This window comes from Phascolarctos cinereus, unplaced genomic scaffold (genome assembly GCF_003287225.1).
Source record: "Phascolarctos cinereus isolate Bilbo 61053 unplaced genomic scaffold, phaCin_HiC Scaffold_9;HRSCAF=440, whole genome shotgun sequence".
Classification (NCBI taxonomy): Eukaryota; Metazoa; Chordata; class Mammalia; order Diprotodontia; family Phascolarctidae; genus Phascolarctos; species Phascolarctos cinereus.
This window is the reverse complement of record NW_027556402.1, coordinates 161,627,441-161,648,513: the sequence shown is the minus strand read 5'-3', so window position 1 is coordinate 161,648,513 and position 21,073 is coordinate 161,627,441.

The window sequence follows — 21,073 nt, the reverse complement described above, 5'->3', positions numbered from 1 at the left end:
TCCATTATTTTTTCCTTACACAAAGCATTTCTTTATCCCTTTACATAATCACACTTTCTGTAGCCCTTAGAAAAGACTATGAACTTATGTGCCTTCATGTTATATCCTACCTCCCCATTCATCTACACTTGTAAAATATTAGTTCATTGATTAGGAGAACAGTTTCAGTTTTTGTCTTTTCATTCTCAGCAGCTATACAATAACTGGGACTTCATAAACATTCAATAAAAAAAGTTCCTGGTGAATTGAATTGGGTATTCTCACTAGCATTTCTGTCCATTTCTGAAACATTCACACATCTTATGTTTATTATTTTTATTGCATCTTCTCATGTAAAAAATAGTTTTTTTAAATTATGAAGTCTAACCATCAAATATACATTTGTACTTTAAGGTGCAAATCAATGATGTTTAAAAAATATGAACTTGGAATTAATATGTATCTTGATCCTGATTTTTCTTTAATGAAGATTATTGAAACTTTTAGGTGTTTCTGATCATTGGTTGTTCTACATTAAAATAGTAAGTTAACTAGTCATGTTAAAAACAAAGCTGTTTGGAATTACAGTTGCTGATTACTGTTTTTAATGATGTTGCCGCACTGAAAATATCCTGACTTACCAAAAGAAGTCTTCTTCCTCTAGGCCTATAGACAACTGCAAATGTATTTAGTTGACCTCAAAGGCTTTTTACAGTGAGACCATGATGACTATGCATTATACATAGCTTTGAAATGGAATGAAAACACAGGGAAGGTATAGCTAATTACTAGGAAGGTGGAATTTGTTAGTATATTTTATCAATGTGAATAGAGATTATTAGTTTGCCTTTCCTGGCAAGCTAATGGAAATTAATTTATACTTAATATGTATTTTTAAAATATATTAAATATGGTTTGCAGTTAAGGTCACAAATCTAAATGAAAATGACTTCTAGTTCTGCTCACTTCCTTCTCCATAAGTTCATAGAAATCTTTCTGGTCATCCTTTATACTGTTTTTGGGACACTATAATATTTTGTTACATTCATATTTTTTTTCAGTCCCACTTTGTTTCTAAGTCTTTGCAGCAATGAAAGATCTGTCATAAACACCACACACACACACACACACACACACACACACACACACACACACACACACACATATATATATATATATATATATATATATAATATATATATATATATATATATATATATATATATCGGTCCTTTCCATCCAACTTTGACCCACTTTGGGTTATATCTTTTAATAAGTGCCTTTGGGATAGTATCTTTTACATAGCAGCAATAGTAGCTAGATCAAAGAGGTTAAGATGTATCATAATTTTGGGGTTTAGTACCAAATTACTGTCCAGAATGGTTGGGCAAATTGAAAGCTTCACAAATGATATATCAATGAGTCTGCTCTTTCAGAATCCCTCCAACACTTGCTACTTTAATTTAGTATCATCTTTCTCAACCTGATGGGTATAAAAATTACCTAGAATTGTTTCAATTTGCATTTGTTTTATTATTAGTGAATTAGAATTGAGAGAGCCATGATTAATGAAAAATATTGAAAGGGCTCAAAATTTCCTGTAACTAGAAATGTGTTTTTAAAATAGTTTATTATATTATCCTTACAACAATCCTGGAAATAGGAAATATCATTATCCTCATTTTATAGCTGTGGAAACTGATATAAGAGATCAAGTGACTTGCCCATGGTAACACAACTGGTGTCTGAGGCAGGATTCAAACTTGAATCTTCCTGATTGCAATTCCAGAACTCTCTATCTTGTTTCAGCTAGTTTCTATCATGTCTTTACATGATTGTGGATAGCTTGTATTTGTCTTCTTTTCCCCCCATAATGCAGGATAATTTATTTTGCATGGAAATGGACAGATAAAACAAAGATGGGAATATTATTCTTAGGTGCTCTCCTTTCTCACTCAAGTTTTGTAGTCTTGAGTAACTAGGATTAAGGCAAATAAATGGTTCTCTTTACAGTAGCACCACAGTACAGTAAAGCAGCTAATACCCTTTACTCTTGAACATTGGGATAAAAGTCCTAATTCTGTATCAATACATAATCAATTAAAATGTCATCAGTACTGGCCTAATCTCCCTCTTCTTCTGGCTGGTAGCCTAGGAAAGGGCTAGGTCAGACTTAGGTAATAGAAAAGGACGGCTGTTTTCTGTTTCTTGTCTTTCTTTACCCAGTGTCTATAGCAGTAGAAGGCATAGCTGTCGATGAAAGGAAAGAAGGGAAAAGAACAATTCTTTATTAATTAGCTACTATGTGCCAGGCACTGTGCTAAGCAATTTTACATATATTATTTCATTTGATTCTCACAAAAACCTCTCTTTTCTACATCATTTGAAATATCAAGAACATGAAGCTAACAGACTCATAGGAAATGATAAGAGCGATGATGGGAGGGGTAGCCAACAATATGGAGCAAGACATAGTTTTCTCTGTCCATTGTTCCTAACTTCCATCTTTAAAGGGCTCACCCTTTCAGCATTCAGCAGCCATCTCTGTGATCTTCAATGTGAATACAACCTAAACACAGATCTTATGTCCTTCTTAATATTATCCTTTGGTTCATATGTCTAGTAGAATTCCTTGGCTCTGGCCAATGGAAGAGGAAGGGAATAAGCTTTATGTGATGCCTGCTTGTGATCCAGGCACTGTGCTAAGATATTTCAACAAATACCATCTTATTTGATCCTCACAGCAACCCTGCCATGTAGATATTATTATTATTATTATTATTATTATTATTATTATTATTATTGTCATCATTATCACTGTTTTACATCTGAGGAAGCTGAGAGAAACAGAAGTTAAGTGACCTGCTGGAGTCTGAGATTTGATTTAAACTCAGATCTTCCTGATACTAGCTCTAGCACTCTATCCACTGCACCATCAAGTTGCCTCTACTTTATTCAGGTAGTACTTCCTTAGGCCTCACATTCAGCTTCATCTGGAACAACTATGGTGCTTGAAAGGACAAAGAAATGAGGCAGACAAGGGAAGGGATGAAGGGGGAAGAGGGGAATGTGGTCTAACAGCTCTAGCTCCTAGGCATGAGAATTGGGAGACATTCATGAGTGGGGCCTATGACCTGGTTAGGCAGGTGCTTGAGGGGATGGGAAGGTAGAAACAGTGGAAATACTGGGATTTGGAGAATGAGAAGCCTGGAGTTGAAGTTGGAAATGTGGAGGAAAGAGGAAAAGGGAGATGAGAAAAAAACAACCTTCCTTCTTTGAAAAATTTCCTGTTCATATTTTTTGAATATTTAGTATTTATCTTTTGAAGAATAACTTCATCCTATGTATTTTTATTAATTACTTGGAATTTGCTGCACAGATTTAGTCCCAGTTAGTTTTGTACCTTCCAACTCTAATTATATTAATTTAGTTTGTCTAAAAGCTTTTCAACTTCATGTAAACAAGTCTATTTTTCCTGCTCATTTTTATCATTGATTTAGCCAAAAAAAGCTGTGAGACTTCTGTGTTCTTTTTCTCTAAATTGTTTATGATATATTTTATATTTAGGTCATATTCCATTTTGAATTTATTGTGGAATTTGGTATGAGATGTTGGTCTAAAACTAATTTCTACCAGGTTTCTTTCCAGGTTTGAAAACAGTTTTTGTCAAATAGGGAAACTTTATGCTCGTAGTTGTAGCCTTAGGTTTATCCAACACAGGCTTATTATGTTCATTTGCTCTAGCCCAGTCAGTGGTCTCCAAACTTTTTTGATTGTACACCCTTATCAGTAAACATTTCTTTAGCATGAATCCTCAATTTATGTGTGTTGATCTATAAATCATATATCTATATCTAAAATAATATATTATTTACATTATGAAACATACATAAGAGAAATAAAATGAATGAAATAGAATTTTTAATTAATATAAATTATTTATGTAAATTAATTATTAAAGGTGAAAAATATTTTTCTCTCACTAAAATAGTAACTATAATATTTTTAGTGAGTGCACAATTGAATGCAATTCATTAATTTTTGGAATAAACCTATGGCAAGAGTGCATGGCATGGGCAACAGATGGACACAAAAATTATAATTATTATTCAGTTAATTTAAATAAAACATACCTGGTCAAGCAGATGAATCTATTTTTAAGATACTTTTTTTACTGAATGATATATACTATATTAATAAAATTATAGATCACAACAGTCACTGAACATAGGAAATCTTTACACAGGAGTCATGTTTCCATTTGTAGATGTTCACCATGCACAATGAAAAACAATAAACAAATGTCAATTGTCTCTGATTAGAAGTTAGCAGAAGTTTTCAGTATAAACCCATTCCTCATCTGTGCATATTTATGTTTAATGACTACTATCATACCTTAGTTTTATATTTATGTTTGCATTTTTTTATCATGCTTTTTATGAGTGTCAAGGACAGCAAAAAGGCCAGTTTGACTGGACCATAGCATTGAGGAGTGGCTGCAATACATCATAAAGTTGAAAAGAGAGGAAGGGGACACATTGTGAAAAGCTTGAAACATTAGGAAAAGGAATTAGGAAAATTAGTCTTCCAAATACATAGATGATGGATTGGAGTATGAAGAGAAGAGGCAGAGACCACTGAGAAGTCAAGGGAAATAGTCTAGGCAAGTAGCAATGAGTGTCTGAACTACAGTAGAAGATAACATTGGTTGAGAGAAGACATGTTTTATAGTTAGGAAAGTAGATAAATGTAAAGCATAGGTCTGATCAACTTACGCACATATCCTGCTCCTCTCTGGCCTCTTTCTAGTCTTCTTACATGTTATTTTTCAATGTACTCTGTCATCTAGATAAAATAGCTTGCAGTTCCTTTAACATGACAGTTTGCCTACCACCTTTTACCCAGCCTTTGCACTGTTTATACCCCTAGTGCACACACACACACAGACACACACACACCCTCCACTGCCTGGAAATCTCGGACCTCTCACTTTGCTCTCAATTTCCCTGGTTTCTTTCAAGACAACATATAGCACATTCTATAAGAGGCCTTTCCTCCTCCTTCCTCCCTGGCTACATCTTTTTCTCTTCTTCACAAGGTTCTCTTTTTGAGAGTGTGCACTGTGTCTGTTTTTGTTATTCTTCTTTGTTTGATTTTGGCTTCATTTTTGTCTTTCTTTGTATCCCAAGTGCCTAGCACAGTGACTGGCAAATAGTAAGTGCTAAATAATAATAAAAATAACATCAAAAATGAATAACAACAATTAATATTTATTTAATGCATAGTATATGCCCAGCACTGTACTGAGTACATTACAAATATCTTGTTTGATCCTCACAACAACTCTGGGAGGTAGATGCTATTATTATTTCTGTTTTATAGATTGGGAAACTGAGGCAAATAGAGGTTAAATTATTTGTCCAGAATCACACAGCTAGTAACTGTCTAAGGCCAAGTTTGAACTTGGCCCTTCTTGCACTCTAGCTACTATACTACCGAGCTGCCTAAATTCTTTTTTTTGAATTTTATTAATTTATTTTGTTCTATCAATAATCCCTTCCATATGCTTTTGAGTTAAAATTTTTCTTCCCCCTCCTCCCTACCACCGTCCCCAAGGTGATGCAAAATCTGATACAGGCAATATATTTACATTCCTATTAAACATATTTTCACATTAGTGGAGTCGTAAGTAAAAATTAAAACCAATAGGAGGAACCATCAGAAAGAGGAAACAAAACTCAACAGAAGGAAAAAAATAAAAATTCACTTTCCATAGTTCTTTCTTTGGATGTGGATAGCATTTTCCACATGAGGCCTCTGGAATGTCTTAGATCCTTGTAATTGCTGAGAAGGTTAAGTTTTCAATATTAGTCATGCACAATGTGGCTGTTATTGTGTACAATTCTCTTGGTTCTGCTCACTTCACTCAGCATCAGACCATAAGTCTTTCCAGTTTTCTGAAGTCAGCCTGTTCATCATTTCTTATAGCACAATAGTATTCCATTACATTCATATACCACAACTTGCTCAGCCATTCCCAATTGATGGCATCCTCTCAATTTCCAATTCTTTGCCACCAAAAAAGAGCTGCTATGAATATTTTATGTGTGGTCCTTTTCCCATTTGTATGATCTCTTTGGATATAGCCCTAGAAGTGCTATTGCTGGATCAAAGGGTATGCACATTTTTATAGCCCTTTGGGCATAGTTCCAAATTGTTCTCCAAAATGGTTGGATCATTTCACAACTCCACCAACAATGCATTAGTGTTCCAATTTTCCCACATCTTCTCCAACATTTATCATTTTCCTGTTTTGTCATGTTGGCCAATCTGATAGGTGTGATGTGGTACCTCAGAGTTGTTTGATTTGCATTTCTCTAATCAATAATGATTTAGAGCATTTTTTCATATGACTATAGATGGCTTTAATTTCTTCATCTGAGAACTGTCTGTTCATATCCTTTGACCATTTATCAATTGGGGAATGGCTTGTATTCTTATAAATTTGTCTTAATTCTCTATATATTTTAGAAATGAGGCCCTTATCAGAGAGACTGTTGTAAAAATTCTTTCCCAATTTTCTACCTTCCTTCTAATTTAGTTGCATTTTTGTTTGTGCAAAACTTTTCAATTTAATGTAATCAAAATTATCCATTTTGCTTTTCATAATGTTCTCTATCCTTGTTGGTCATGAATTCTTCTTTCTCCATAGATCTGATAGGTAAACTATTCTTCTCCCAGTTTGCTTATAGTATCAGCCTTTATATGTAAATCATGAACCTATTTTGACTTAATTTTGGTATATGGTGTGAGATTTTGGTCTATGCCTAGTTTCTGCCATACTCTTTTCCAGTTTTCCCAGCAGTTTTTTTTTCAAAGAGTGGGTTCTTATTCCAGAAGCTGGGGTCTTTGGGTTCATCAAATAATAGATTGTTATAGTCATTGACTACTGTGTCTTGCATATTTAACATATTCCACTGATCCTCCACTCTATTTCTTAGTACCAAGCAGTTTTGATGATTGCTACTTTATAATACAATTTAAGATCTGGTATTGCTAGGCCACCTTCCCCTGCATTTCTTTTCATTATTTCCCTTGATATTCTGGACCTTTTGTTCTTCCAAATGAATCTTGTTATTAGTTTTTCTAACTCTATAAAATAATGTTTTGGTAGTTTGATTGGTATGGCACTGAATAAATTAGCTTAGGTAGAATTGTCACTAAATTCTTTTTTAATGACTGCCTTGTTGAGTGATGAGTTGAAGGTGACATTAATGTTGAAAACCCAAACAACTAGAAGGAAGATTTAATCCTTGACAAAAGCAGGGAAGTTTGGAAGCAATGTGGGTTTAAAGGGAAAGTTAATGTAAAAAAAAATTCTATGAAGCCAATTGCAATCCATGCATACCTATTCTGTTTGTGCTACTCATTCAACCCAAAAAGGGGTGAGTGGGGTGGTTGAAATTTCACTTGTTGGTCAGAAGGTATGCCCTCCAAAGGGTGCCTGCCAAAATCATGCACTGATCTAGGAGGCAGGAGGTAGTTATATTGAGAGGAGGGCTGGGTGAAGATTTTCAGAAGCTGAGAGAGATACTCAGAGGATCATTAGGTTATTACAACTAGCTTATTATTATGTTTTATAGGGCCACACTTGAGTGTGAAGTAAGTTTGGAAACTTGAATAGTAGGGGTAGAGGGTAGAATGAAGGAATATTAGAGGTGGATAGTGGATAAGTTCTATGATTGGCTATTATGGTACAGATAAGAGGTAAACCAATGTCCTATTGTCTCACTGGTTGATCATATAACACTTAGGGCCATGACTCCCACTTTGGAGACTATGCTTCAGAAAACTATGCTGATTCATTTCAGGACAGGTGACTGAATTGTTACTATTATAGACCCCTTCACTGATCTTCTTGGGGTCTAGTAGTCAGATTACAGTATTAACCTGCCTCTAATCATTAATCACGAATAATTATATCCTGGATTTTAAGTTTATGAAGTAAAACAAAAAAAAACAACTAAATTCCATTGAACTGATAGCACTAATATATTAGATTAATGCTGTGAGTAAAAGTTAAATATATATTAATACTGAAGAAAACTAAAAAGAGAGTATCTGTGTCCAGTGGCAAAGGGATTAAATCATTTAAACTGTACCTAGTCAAGTGCTTTGTACAGAATGGATTTTCAATAAATGCTAGGTGAATAAGTTAATGGAAAAAGAGAAAACATGAATCCCTGTCCACTACCTACTTTTTCCCTGATCACCAGTGATTATGATAATACTTTTCTTTCCTTCTCTCTGTTTTCTCACTCAACAGTCTCCCATTTGTTTCCATGGCATACTGTGACTCTGATCATTGTTTTATTCTTTTTCTCCATTAGAAATACCCGGGAAGAATCATCATTCATTTGAGTTTCCTATTTTTTATCATTCAATACATACCAAATTTCTACAAAGCATAGAATTTCAGAGCTGGAAGATGTTTAAATAAAATAGTTTTCAAAAGAGAAAACAAGACCAGAAGATTTCCCTTGTTTTCCCAAGGCTATATACCTAGCTAGGACTAGACAGTGGTTTTAAGGAGCCTTGGTCTAATGGGCTTTCCACTCTCTACAGTAATGTTCTTGACTTAGCAAACATAATGGCAGTGTATTTCAAATAAAAAAAAAACTTCAGGCCTTTTTTTTCTGTCTTCTAGATGATGTTATTGCCAGTACAGAGTCCATCATTTGGCCTCATTTACACATCAATCATGTTCAAACAGTCGACATTGGTATAATTTAATTATTTTTAATATTAGGTATTCTGCCACATGAGATTTGCTTCTGGGTATGGCCGTTTGCCAGGGCAGACTGTATTTTATAATTCATGAGACATTAATAAGAACTCATAATGAATAAACGTGGGACCATTTATGATTATTCATCAGAAGTTCATGCACAGTAAGTCTAAATGTTTACCAATGAAGTTCATGAAGTTGGTACATGGATATCTTTAACAGACTGCTAAAAATCTCATGATCATTCATCACTAATTTCTTTATGAATGGAATGGCAATATTTATCTGGGAATCTGACCATGAGACAGATTTGTAGATGACTAAAGAATTCATTTTCAGTGACCAATTAGACAAGTAATGAGCTTACCCTTTCTATCTACAATATATAAGTCTAGGATGTGTAGGATTATATTCTTTGTACTGTTACTCTTAACATGACATAGAGAATAGACTATTGGACTTGAGAGTAATAAAAACAGAGATTCATATTCCACATCTAACACTAACTTATGTGATTATGGAAAAGTTACTTAACCAACTCTCAAGCAACTGAGTTGTAAATGAGTTGTAAACTAATACCTCCTCAAAAGCAAATACTCTCTTTTGCCTTTCTTTGCCTATCTAGTGCTTAGCACACTGCATAGCATATGATAAGTGCTTACTGTTTGCTCACTGACTTACTTATTGGAATATGATATGCTTGCTAGAGGGAATTCCTATCCTCAGAAAAATCACAAGCTTGTAACACATTGATGTTATTACTGAAAATAAATCTCCTCAACCTCTAGCAACATTACTTGCATAAAATAGAAACTCCATAAATGTTTGTTGATTGATTAATAGCTTCAGATATAGGAGGGAGAAAATACAATAATTGGATTTACTAGTAGGAAAAAGTTAATGGGGATGATATAAATGATCAGGAGCAGGAGAGAGTGAATTTCCTTTGTACCTTGATATTCAAGAACCTATAATTTGTCAGTGTGGTTACTTTCTCCTCTAATCCAGATTATTATACATTTACAAGTTGAATACAATCTTAATGAATTGCTGTAGCCAAGAAATATATTGATCTGCTGTCAATCCAGTGATTCATTTCCATTCATTTAAATTTTCATTGTTTTATTAGTCTTCTTGTATGAACAATTAAAATAGCCTATTAGTCTCTGCTGCTAACTTTCCCTTTTCCCATTCATCAGCTGCAAAATTGGCAAATTGATATTCCTAAAGCATGGGAATGACCTTGTCACTCTAATGCTTTTGGAGTTCCCATGGAGCAGTGGATGTAGTGCTGGACCAGGAATCAGGAACACCTAAGTTCAAATCCACCTCAGACATTTACTAGCTGTGATCCTAGGCAAGTCACTTAACCTCTGTTTGCCTTGCTTTCTCATCTATAAAATGTGGATAATAACAGCACCTTCAAATACAAATACAAATAGCTTTGGGTCAAAGAATTTTGAAACTTATTTATAAAATTTCAAATTGTTTTCTAAAATTATCATATCAATTCAGAGATTCACCAACAATTCATTGTTGTGCCTATCATCCCACAACTCCACCAACATTGACTATTATCATTTTTTTCTATCTCTGACCATTTACAGGATGTGATGTAAAAACTTAGGGCTGTTTTGATTTGATTTACCTTTTTATTAATGATAAGGAGCATTCTTTCATGTGGTTTAAGTATTTTAGAATTTTTTTGAGAAATATTCTCATCTTTTTTTTTTAACCAATAATCTACTGGAGAATGGCTGTGTGTGTGTGTGTGTCTCTGGGTGTATATGTACATATATATATATATATATATATATATATATATATATATATATATATATATATATATATATATATATAGTGTTATATTTATGTATAGATAGATAGATGAAGTTATATGGGAGTCACCTCCCATCTATTTTTTTCAAGTCATACTTGATTTCTACAATTTTGGTACATTCACTCTGTGTGTGTGATTGTGTGCTTGTTCTTTCCATTTATATAGTTATAGTTATTGTGTACATATATATAGTACATGTATGTTATATATGAATATGTATTATATAATACATGATATAATATCATGATATATTAATATACACCTATGTTTTCTATATAATACACATGATATATAACAGGTGTTATGCATTAACATATATATGTTGATTGCTTATATATCTTAGATACCAAACCCTTATCAAAGAAATTTGATACAATGATTTTTTTTCTCATTTTACCACTTCCCTCATTATTCTAGGCACATGAATTTTGTTTTGTGCAGAAGCTTTTTCAATTTCATATCATCAGTTTTCAGTTTTATCTTTTCTAATACCTCTAGCCATTTTTGGTTAAAAATATATCTCATACTCATACCTGTAAGATGCATATGATCTGTTTTCCTTCTAATATTTTTATTAGTATGATATTTTTTATTAAGGCAACTCATCCATTTGGAATGTATTGTGGAATACAGTGTAAGGTGATGGAATAAGCTCAATTTTTCTGAGACTGCTTTCAGTTTTCCTAGCCATTTTTTAAACTCAAATACATAGTTCTTTCCTAGATATTTTGTTTTCTGCTTTATCAAACACTTGATTATTGAAATCCATTGTTTCTAATTCTCCTTTTTTCCCCTCCTTATCTGCTCTGGCCCTTTTTGACCTTTCCATTTTTAACCAAGACAAGATGACTCTGATGGAGCATGTTTAAGAACATAGTCTGAGGTCTGAAAGTGCTATTCCCTCTTTGGCCCTACCTCTTTTTAGCATTTCTCTTGGTGTTCTAAATCTTTTGCTTTTACAAATGAATTTTGTTATTTATCTTATCAAATCCTTTTAAATAGTACCTTGGTAATTTGCTGTGTATCCTATTGTAAATGTAACTTTGGTAGTATTGCCATTTTTCTTGAATTAGGATGGCTTAGCCATAAGTCTTGAATATTCTTTCAACTATTAAAGTTGTTTATTAATTTTAGGAGAACTCTGTTGTTGAATATAAACAAACCTATTGTGTGCTTTGGTAAATAGATCCCCAGATATTTTGTGCATTTGTAGTTATTTAGAATGGTATTTCCCTTTCTATTATTGTTTTTTTTTTATTTTTTATTATTACCTAGAGTCGACTTTTGAGGGTTTATTTTGTTGCCTTCAAGTTTGCTGATCATTAATAGTATTGATTACTGTCTTTGTTGATTCCCTAGAATGCTCCAAGTAGACCATCATGTGATCAGCAAATAGAGATGATTTTATCACCTGATTACTTTTCTTTATACCATTAATTTCTTCCCTTTGTTTTATTATTGTTACTAATACTTTCACATCACATAATAATAGGGAGAATATTTTTTTGCTCTAATCTTGTATGTACTAGAAAAAGTTCTAGAGTATTCTTATTTCATATAATGCTTGCTTTTGGTTTCGGATGGATGATTTTTTTATGGTTTTAGAAAAGGTCCTTGTATTTTTATACTCTACCTATACATTATGTAGAAGTATTTTTTTAGAATACATGAATGTTATATTTTCTCAGACATTTTCTGCATCTATTGAGATAATCATGTGTTTTTTATGTTTTAGTTACTAATATGATTTTATTGATTTATTTCCTAATATTAAACCACTTGCATATTCCTGATATATATCCAACTTAGTCATAATGAATAATCTATTGGATAAATAACTGCATATTATTTGACAGGATTTTATTTAACCTTTCTAAAATGATATTTGTTAATGATATTGATTTATAGTTTTCATTCTCTCATTCATGCTTCCCTGGTTTAAGTATTACAACAATATTTGTCTCAAAAAGATTGTGGTAATGTGCTTTCTTTCTCAATTTTTGATAATAATTTGTTCAGTATGGGTACTAAGTATTTTTTAAAAGCTTTACAGAATTCTCCTGTGACTCCATTATGAACAGGAGATTTGTTTTTTAGTCTTTCCATAATATTCCATTAAAGCTAGTTTGATTTCCTTTCAGAGATTGGGTTATTTAAAATCTCCATTTTATATTTTGTCAGGCAGAATAGTATGTATTTTTGGAAGTATTCCTCTATTTATTTTGTATTGTCAGTTTAATTACCATGTAATGTTGCATAATATGCTCTTTTTATTTCTTCTGGTTTTGTTTTGATTTTACTTTGCCAATTTGCTATTTGATTGATTACATTTTCTGACCTATTCCTTTTAATCGTATTAGCTTATGGTTTACCAATTTTGTGAGTCTTTTAGAACCACATTTTAGTTTTATTTATAATTTCTATTATTTTTTATTTCTAATTTATCTATTTCTCTAATTTTTAATATTTCCTCCTTTGTTCTTATTTTAGGCTTTTTTATTTTTAGTTTTTATGCATATCCATTTTATTAATCCAATATTTTTTCTATTTTATTAATGAATGTTTGTAGGAATATGATTTTCTCCCTGATAACTGCTTTATTTAGAAAAAGTGACTTTTATATATGTGTATATGGATTCACAATTTTATTATAGTAATTTATAAATAAAATGAGGGATTTCTCAAAGGCCATTAGTAAGAAATGATAAGGCCTTATAGATGATAATCAATAGTGAATCACTTCTTAACCATCTTACAGTTACATGAAAGACATACAGATTTCTTTCTAAACTGACCTTTCTTTGAAGTATTTTCTCCTCAAAGATATATACCTCATTGGGCAAGTCAATTAACCCTGATTCCCTCTAAAAACCAGCAAACCAAAAGACAGATACCTCATACATTCTTCAATACTTCTATTTCTTCCCCTCTTACATTTTCTCCTTTCATTCCCTTTCTTTTCTCCCCTTCTTTTTTCTTCTCCCCCCCTCTGCTCTTGCCTCTACTTTCTTTCCTTCATTTCTGTACTTCTGCCTTCTACATTTTCTGCCCTCTTCTTTTCTTCAACCCTCCCTTTTCTCTACTATTATCCTCTTCCTCTCCTTTCCTCTCCTTAAGTCCTTATTTTCCTCCACTCCCCTCATCTTATTCTTATGTCCTTCTATCTCTGCTCCCTAGTTTCCTTTTTTCTTCCTATCTCCTTTCTTTAATCTTTTCCTTTCCTTTCCTTCTCTTTCTCATTTTCCCTTTCCTTGGATTTGGTCAGTGGCAATCCAACTGATCTTATTGATGACATAAAATTGTGAGAGAATAACTCTAAGAGATAAAATGAAAATACAAAAACTGTCATTCCAGGGAACCACTTAACCACAAACATGCCATAGAAAAATCACCTAAGTGTAGTTCTCATTTCTCCTATCTATAAGGAAAACATGTTCTTGTGCATGCCTATATTTAAATAAAGCTTTACTAGGGTACTCACATAATTGTGGCTATTTCTATATAATGATTTTTCCCATATACCTGAATAAGTTGAAATTGAATAAATTGAAAAAAATGTAAGTGGATTATCTGTAGGAGCTAGATTGACTCTAGGGAGTCAGATAGTCTCAGTAATTAGTTTCCTCCATCTTTTGAAGGATAAAATGTATTAACTGTAGAAATTTAACTTTATATGGTAAAAACAAATTCTATAATTAACAGTACTTAAAATAACAACAGCAATAATAATAACTGGAATTTATACAGTGCTTTAAAACTTGCAAAATATTTTACATATATTATTTGTTTCCATTCTCATAACAAACCACTGTGGTAGGTACTACTATTATTTCTATGTTATAGATGAGGAGGTTGAGATTATGAGAAATTGAGTGAGTTGCCCAGGGTCCCACACCTTATAAGTGTCCAATGTACGATTTGAACAGAGGTCTTCCTGATTCCTAGGCTATCACTCTATCTAATGTGCCATCTGGTTGCCTCATCAAATCTTTAACAGCTGCACCTTAGGTATTCACCCAGTTCTAAATAACCAAACTGTACTCTCCTTTAGCTAATATCCTTCTATCCTGACCACAAAAATAGCATAAAATTCCATGAAAGGTTTTGCTCACCTCTAGGTGACTGCTATCTAGAGAAATCCCAGAGTATGCCAGTTCTGTAACACTGTCAAAAAAAAAGAGAGAATTGAGACTAGTTTGGCATGATATATTCTTGATGAAACCATATTAGCTCACCATTTCCTTCTCTAAAGCTTCACTACCCATTTTTTACATCTCATCAAGGACAATCAGGCCCTCTTTTACTACCTCCCTACTCCTTCCAGGAATCAATTAAATATTTTTGTTCTGCTCTTTCCAGTCCAAATATCATTCTTCTCAGTATAGACAACTGAAACAAACAAAAATTAACCAAGTATGCCTTTCTTTAGGAATTCTTTAACATTGTCCCATCTACTCCCAGCATCATTCCTATACTTTCCAAGATCCTTTTAAGTTTCCCAATAGAAGTTAAGAAATAAATACTTTTTTTAATTTATTTTTTTTTATTTTTTCCATATGCTTTTGAGTTGAAAATTTGTGTCCCTTTTCCTCCCCCCCACCCTCCCCAAGATGGCTCACATTCTCATATAGGCTTTACATTTACATACCCGTTAAACACATTTTTACATTAGTGAAGTTGTAAGTAAAAATTAATACCAAACAAGGAACCATGAGAAAGATGAAACAAAACTCAACAGAAGGTAAAAATAAGTGATAGCGATTCGACTTCCATAGTTCTTTCTTTGGATGTGGACAGCATTTTCCATCCGAGGCCTCTGGAGATGTCTTAGATCCTAATGCTGAGAAGGGTTCAGTTTAACAATCTTAGTCATTGCATAATGTGGCTGTTATTGTGTACAAAGTCCTCTTGGTTCTGCTCACTTCACTCAGCATCAGACCATATAAGACTTTCCAGGTTCTTCTGAAGTCAGCCTGTTCATCATTTCTTACAGCACAATAGTATTCCATTACATTCATATACCACAACTTGCTCAGCCATTCCCCAATTGATGGGCATCCTCTCAATTTCCAATTCTTTGCCACCACAAAAAGAGCTGCTATGAATATTTTTGTACATGTGGGTCCTTTTCCCATTTGTTTGATCTCTTTGGGATATAGCCCTAGAAGTGCTATTGCTGGATCAAAGGGTATGCACATTTTTGTAGCCCTTTGGGCATAGTTCCAAATTGTTCTCCAAAATGGTTGGATCATTTCACAACTCCACCAACAATGTATTAGTGTTCCAATTTTCCCACATCTTCTCCAACATTTATCATTTTCCTGTTTTGTCATGTTGGCCAATCTGATAGGTGTGATGTGGTACCTCAGAGTTGTTTTGATTTGCATTTCTCTAATCAATAATGATTTAGAGCATTTTTTCATATGACTATAGATGGCTTTAATTTCTTCATCTGAGAACTGTCTGTTCATATCCTTTGACCATTTATCAATTGGGGAATGGCTTGTGTTCTTATAAATTTGTCTTAATTCTCTATATATTTTAGAAATGAGGCCTTTATCAGAGAGACTGGTTGTAAAAATTCTTTCCCAATTTTCTACCTTCCTTCTAATCTTAGTTGCATTGGCTTTGTTTGTGCAAAAACTTTTCAATTTAATGTAATCAAAATTATCCATTTTGCTTTTCATAATGTTCTCTATCTCCTGTTTGGTCATGAATTCTTCTGTTCTCCATAGATCTGATAGGTAAACTATTCCTTGTTCTCCCAGTTTACTTATGGTATCAGCCTTTATATCTAAGTCATGAACCCATTTTGACTTTATTTTGGTATATGGTGTGAGATTTGGGTCTATGCCTAGTTTCTGCCATACTCTTTTCCAGTTTTCCCAGCAGTTTTTTTCAAAGAGTGGGTTCTTATCCCAGAAGCTGGGGTCTTTGGGTTTATCAAATAATAGATTACTATAGTCATTGACTACTGTGTCTTGCATATTTAACCTATTCCACTGATCCACCTCCCTATTTCTTAGCCAGTACCAAGCAGTTTTGATGATTGCTGCTTTATAATACAATTTAAGATCTGGAATTGCTAGGCCACCTTCCCCTGCATTTCTTTTCATTAGTTCCTTTGATATTCTGGACCTTTTTTTTCCAAATGAATCTTGTTATTATTTTTTCTAACTCTATAAAAATTTTTTGGTAGTTTGATTGGTATGGCACTGAATAAGTAAATTAGCTTAGGTAGGATTGTCATTTTTATTATATTAGCTCGGCCTACCCATGAGCAACTGATGTTTTTCCAATTATTTAGATCTGATTTTATTTGTGTGAAAAGTGTTTTGTAATTGTGTTCATAGAGTTCCTGGGTTTGTTTCGGGAGGTAGACTCCTAAATATTTTATAATGTCTACAGTAAGTTTAAATGGGATTTCTCTTTCTATCTCTTGCTGTTGGGCTTGTTGGTAATATATAGAAATGCTGATGATTTATGTGGTTTATTTTATAGCCTGCAACTTTGCTAAAGTTGTTTATTATTTCAAGTAGTTTTTTACTTGATTCTCTAGGATTCTCTAAGTATATCATCATGTCATCTGCAAAGAGTGATAGCTTTGTTTCTTCTTTGCCTATTCTAATGCCTTCAATTTCTTTTTCTTCTCTTATTGCTAAAGCTAAGGTTTCCAGTACAATATTGAATAACAGTGGTGATAATGGACATCCTTGTTTCACCCCCGATCTTATTGGAAATGCTTCTAGCCTGTCCCCATTACATATAATGCTTGCTGAAGGTTTTAGATATATGCTATTTATTATTTTAAGGAAGACTCCATTTATACCTATGCTTTCTAGTGTTTTTAATAGGAATGGGTGTTGTATTTTATCAAAAGCTTTTTCTGCATCTATTGAGATGATCATGTGGTTTCTGTTGGTTTTGTTGTTGATATGCTCAATGATGCTGATAGTTTTCCTAATATTGAACCAACCCTGCATTCCTGGTATAAATCCTACCTGGTCATAGTGTATTATTCTTGTGATAAGTTGCTGCAATCTACTTGCTAGTATTTTGTTTAAAATTTTTGCATCTATATTCATTAGAGAAATTGGTCTATAATTTTCTTTCTCTATTTTGACTCTTCCTGGTTTAGGTATCAACACCATATTTGTATCATAAAAAGAATTTGGTAAGACTCCTTCTTCACCTATTTTCCCAAATAGTCTATATAGTATTGGAATTAATTGTTCTTTAAATGTTTGATAGAATTGCATGTAAATCCATCTGGCCCTGGAGATTTTTTCCTAGGGAGTTCATCAATGGCTTGTTCAATTTCTTTTTCTGAGATGGGGTTATTTAAGTATTTTACTTCCTCTTCGTTAATCTGGGCAATTTATATTTTTGTAAATATGTATCCATTTCACTAAGATTGTCAAATTTGTTGGCATATAGTTGGGCAAAATAATTCCTAATTATTGTTTTAATTTCCTCTTCCTTGGTGGTAGCTTCCCCTTTTCATTCTTGATACTAGTAATTTGGTTTTCTTCTTTCTTTTTTTTAATTAAATTAACCAAAGGCTTATCTATTTTATTGGTTTTTTCATAAAACCAGCTCTTAGTTTTATTTATTAGTTCAATAGTTTTCTTAATTTCAATTTTATTAATTTTTCCTTTGGTTTTCAATATTTCTAATTTGGTGTTTAGTTGAGGATTTTTAATTTGTTCTTTTTCTAGTTTTTTTAGTTGTATGCCCAATTCATTAATCTCCTCTTTTTCTATTTTATTTATGTAAGCATTTAGAGATATAAAACTTCCCCTAAGAACTGCTTTCTGCATCCCATAGGTTTTGGTATGTTGTCTCATTATTGTCATTCTCTTGAATGAAATTATTGATTGTTTCTATGATTTGTTGTTTGACCCAACCATTTTTTAGGATTAGATTATTTAGTTTCCAATTATTTTTAGTCTATCTTTCCATGGCCCTTTATTACATATAATTTTTATTGCACCGTGATCTGAAAAGGAAGCATTTAATATTTCTGCCTTTCTGCATTGGACTGTGAGGATTTTATGCCCTAGTACAGGGTCAGTTTTTGTGTATGTGCCATGTACAGCTGAGAAAAAAGTGTATTCCTTTCCATCCCCATTCAGTTTTCTCCAGAGATCTATCATACCTAACTTTTCTAATGTTCTCTTCACCTCCTTAACTTCTTGTTTATTTTGTGATTATACTTATCTAGTGCAGAGAAGGGGAGGTTCAGGTGCCCCACTAGGATGGTTTTGCTGTCTATTTCTTCCTGTAACTCCCTGAACTTCTCCTGTAAGAATTTGGATGCTATACCATTTGGTGCATATATGTTTAGTAATGATATTACTTCATTGTCTATGGTGCCTTTTAGCAGGATGTAGTTTCCTTCCTTATCTCTTTTGATTAGATCTATTTTTGCTTTTGTTTTGTCTGAGATCAGGATTGCTACCCCTGCTTTTTTTACTTCAGCTGACGCATAATATATTCTGCTCCAGCCTTTTACCTTTACCCTGTATGTGTCACTCTTTTTCTAATGTGTTTCCTGTAAACAACATATTGTAGGATTATGGTTTTTCCTCCATTCTGCAGTCCGTTTCCGTTTTATGGGAGAGTTCATCCCCTTCACATTCACAGTTATGATTACTGTCTGTGTCTATTTTTCCATCCTTTCCCCCCCATTTATGCTTTTCTTTCTCCTTTTTCCTTTCCCCCTTCACTAGTGTTTTGCTTTTGACCACTGCCTCCTTCAGTCCCTTCCCCTTTTATTATCCCTTTCCCTTTTCTTCCCCTTTAGTCTTACTGCTCTTCCCTCCCTTCTTTCCCCCTCCCTTTTCTTTCCCCCTTCCTTTTTTTCCCCTTTTCCCTCCTACTGCCTATAGGGCAAGTTAGATTTCTATACCTAACTGATTATATTATGCCCTTCTTGAGCCAAATCTGATGAGAGTAAGGTTCAAACAATGCTCCCCACCTCCCTTCTTTCCCTCTGCTCTAATATGATTTTGTGTCTTTTCCTGTAATGTAATTTATCCTTGTCTGCCTCCTCCTTTCTCAATACATTTTCTAAGATCAGATTGATTCACTTATTTGCATTCATTCAACCTACTTGATTAGATTTTTTTTTATCATTACATCAAAGTCAACTAATATCCACCCTCTTTATGTATACTCCTTTAACAAGGTGTAATAACAATAGAGTTCTCAAGGGTTGCAAGTCTCATATTCCCTTGTAGGGGTTTAAACAGCCCCCCCCTTATTAACAACATATTGTATCTTTCTGTCCCATTTAACTTTTTAAGTCCTTCTTCAGTCCTGTACTTGAAGATCAAATTTTTTGTTGAGCTCTGGTCTTTTTATCAGGAAAGTTTGGAAGTCTCCTATTTCATTGAATATCCACCTCCTCCCTTGAAAAATGATGCTCATTTTTGCTGGGTAATTGATCCTTGGCTGCATTCCAAGCTCCTTTGCCTTACAGAATATCATGTTCCATGCCCTGTGGTCTTTTAATGTAGAAGCTGCAAGGTCCTGTGTAATCCTGACTGTGGTTCCATGATATTTAAATTTTCTTTCTGGCTGCTTGCAGCACCTTCTCTTTCATCTGGTAATTTTGGAATTTTGCTATTATATTCTTGGCGTTGTCAATTTGGGATCTCTTTCAAGTGGTGATCAGTGGATTCTTTCTATGGTTATTTTCCTTTCTGGTTCTAGGACTTCCGGGCAGTTTCCCTTTATGATTTCCTGAAAGATACTGTCCAGGCTCTTTTTTTCATCATGATTTTCAGGCAGTCCAATAATTTTTCAATTGTCTCTCCTGAGTCGATTTTCCAGGTCGGTTGTTTTACTGATGAGGTATTTTACATTTTCATCTATTTTTTCATTTTTTTGTTTCTGTTTGACTGATTCTTGCTCTCTCATAGAGACATTAGTTTCCATTTGTCCAATTCTAGTTTTTAACAGATTGTTTTCTTCTGTTTTTTTGTACTTCCTTCTTCAATTGGCCAATTGTGTTTTTTAGGGACTTGTTTTCTTCAGTGTATTTTTTTTCCAATTGGCCAATTGTATTTTTGAAGGACTCTTTACCTCTCTCATTTGACTATTAAAATCCTTCTTGAGCTCTTCTAAGAAGGCTTTTTGGGCTTCAGACCAGTTCATATTCCCTTTTGTTGTTGCAGATGTGGGTTTGTTGACAATGTTGTCCTCTTCAGAATTTCTGTCTTGATCTTCACTCTTCTCATAATATGAATCTATGGTATGTTTCTTTTTACTCATGGTGTTTCTTTATTCCCTGGCCTTTAAAGAGATTGAGCTCTCCTGCTGGGGAACAGAGGGTACTGACCCAAGCTTCTTTTGTTGGGAGCCTAGGTCTTGGTCACTGGCTTTGTTGCTGGGGCCTCTTATGCTGGAATTGGAGGCTGTAGGTTTCTGGCAGCTTACCTGTGTTGGGCTGGAATCAGCAA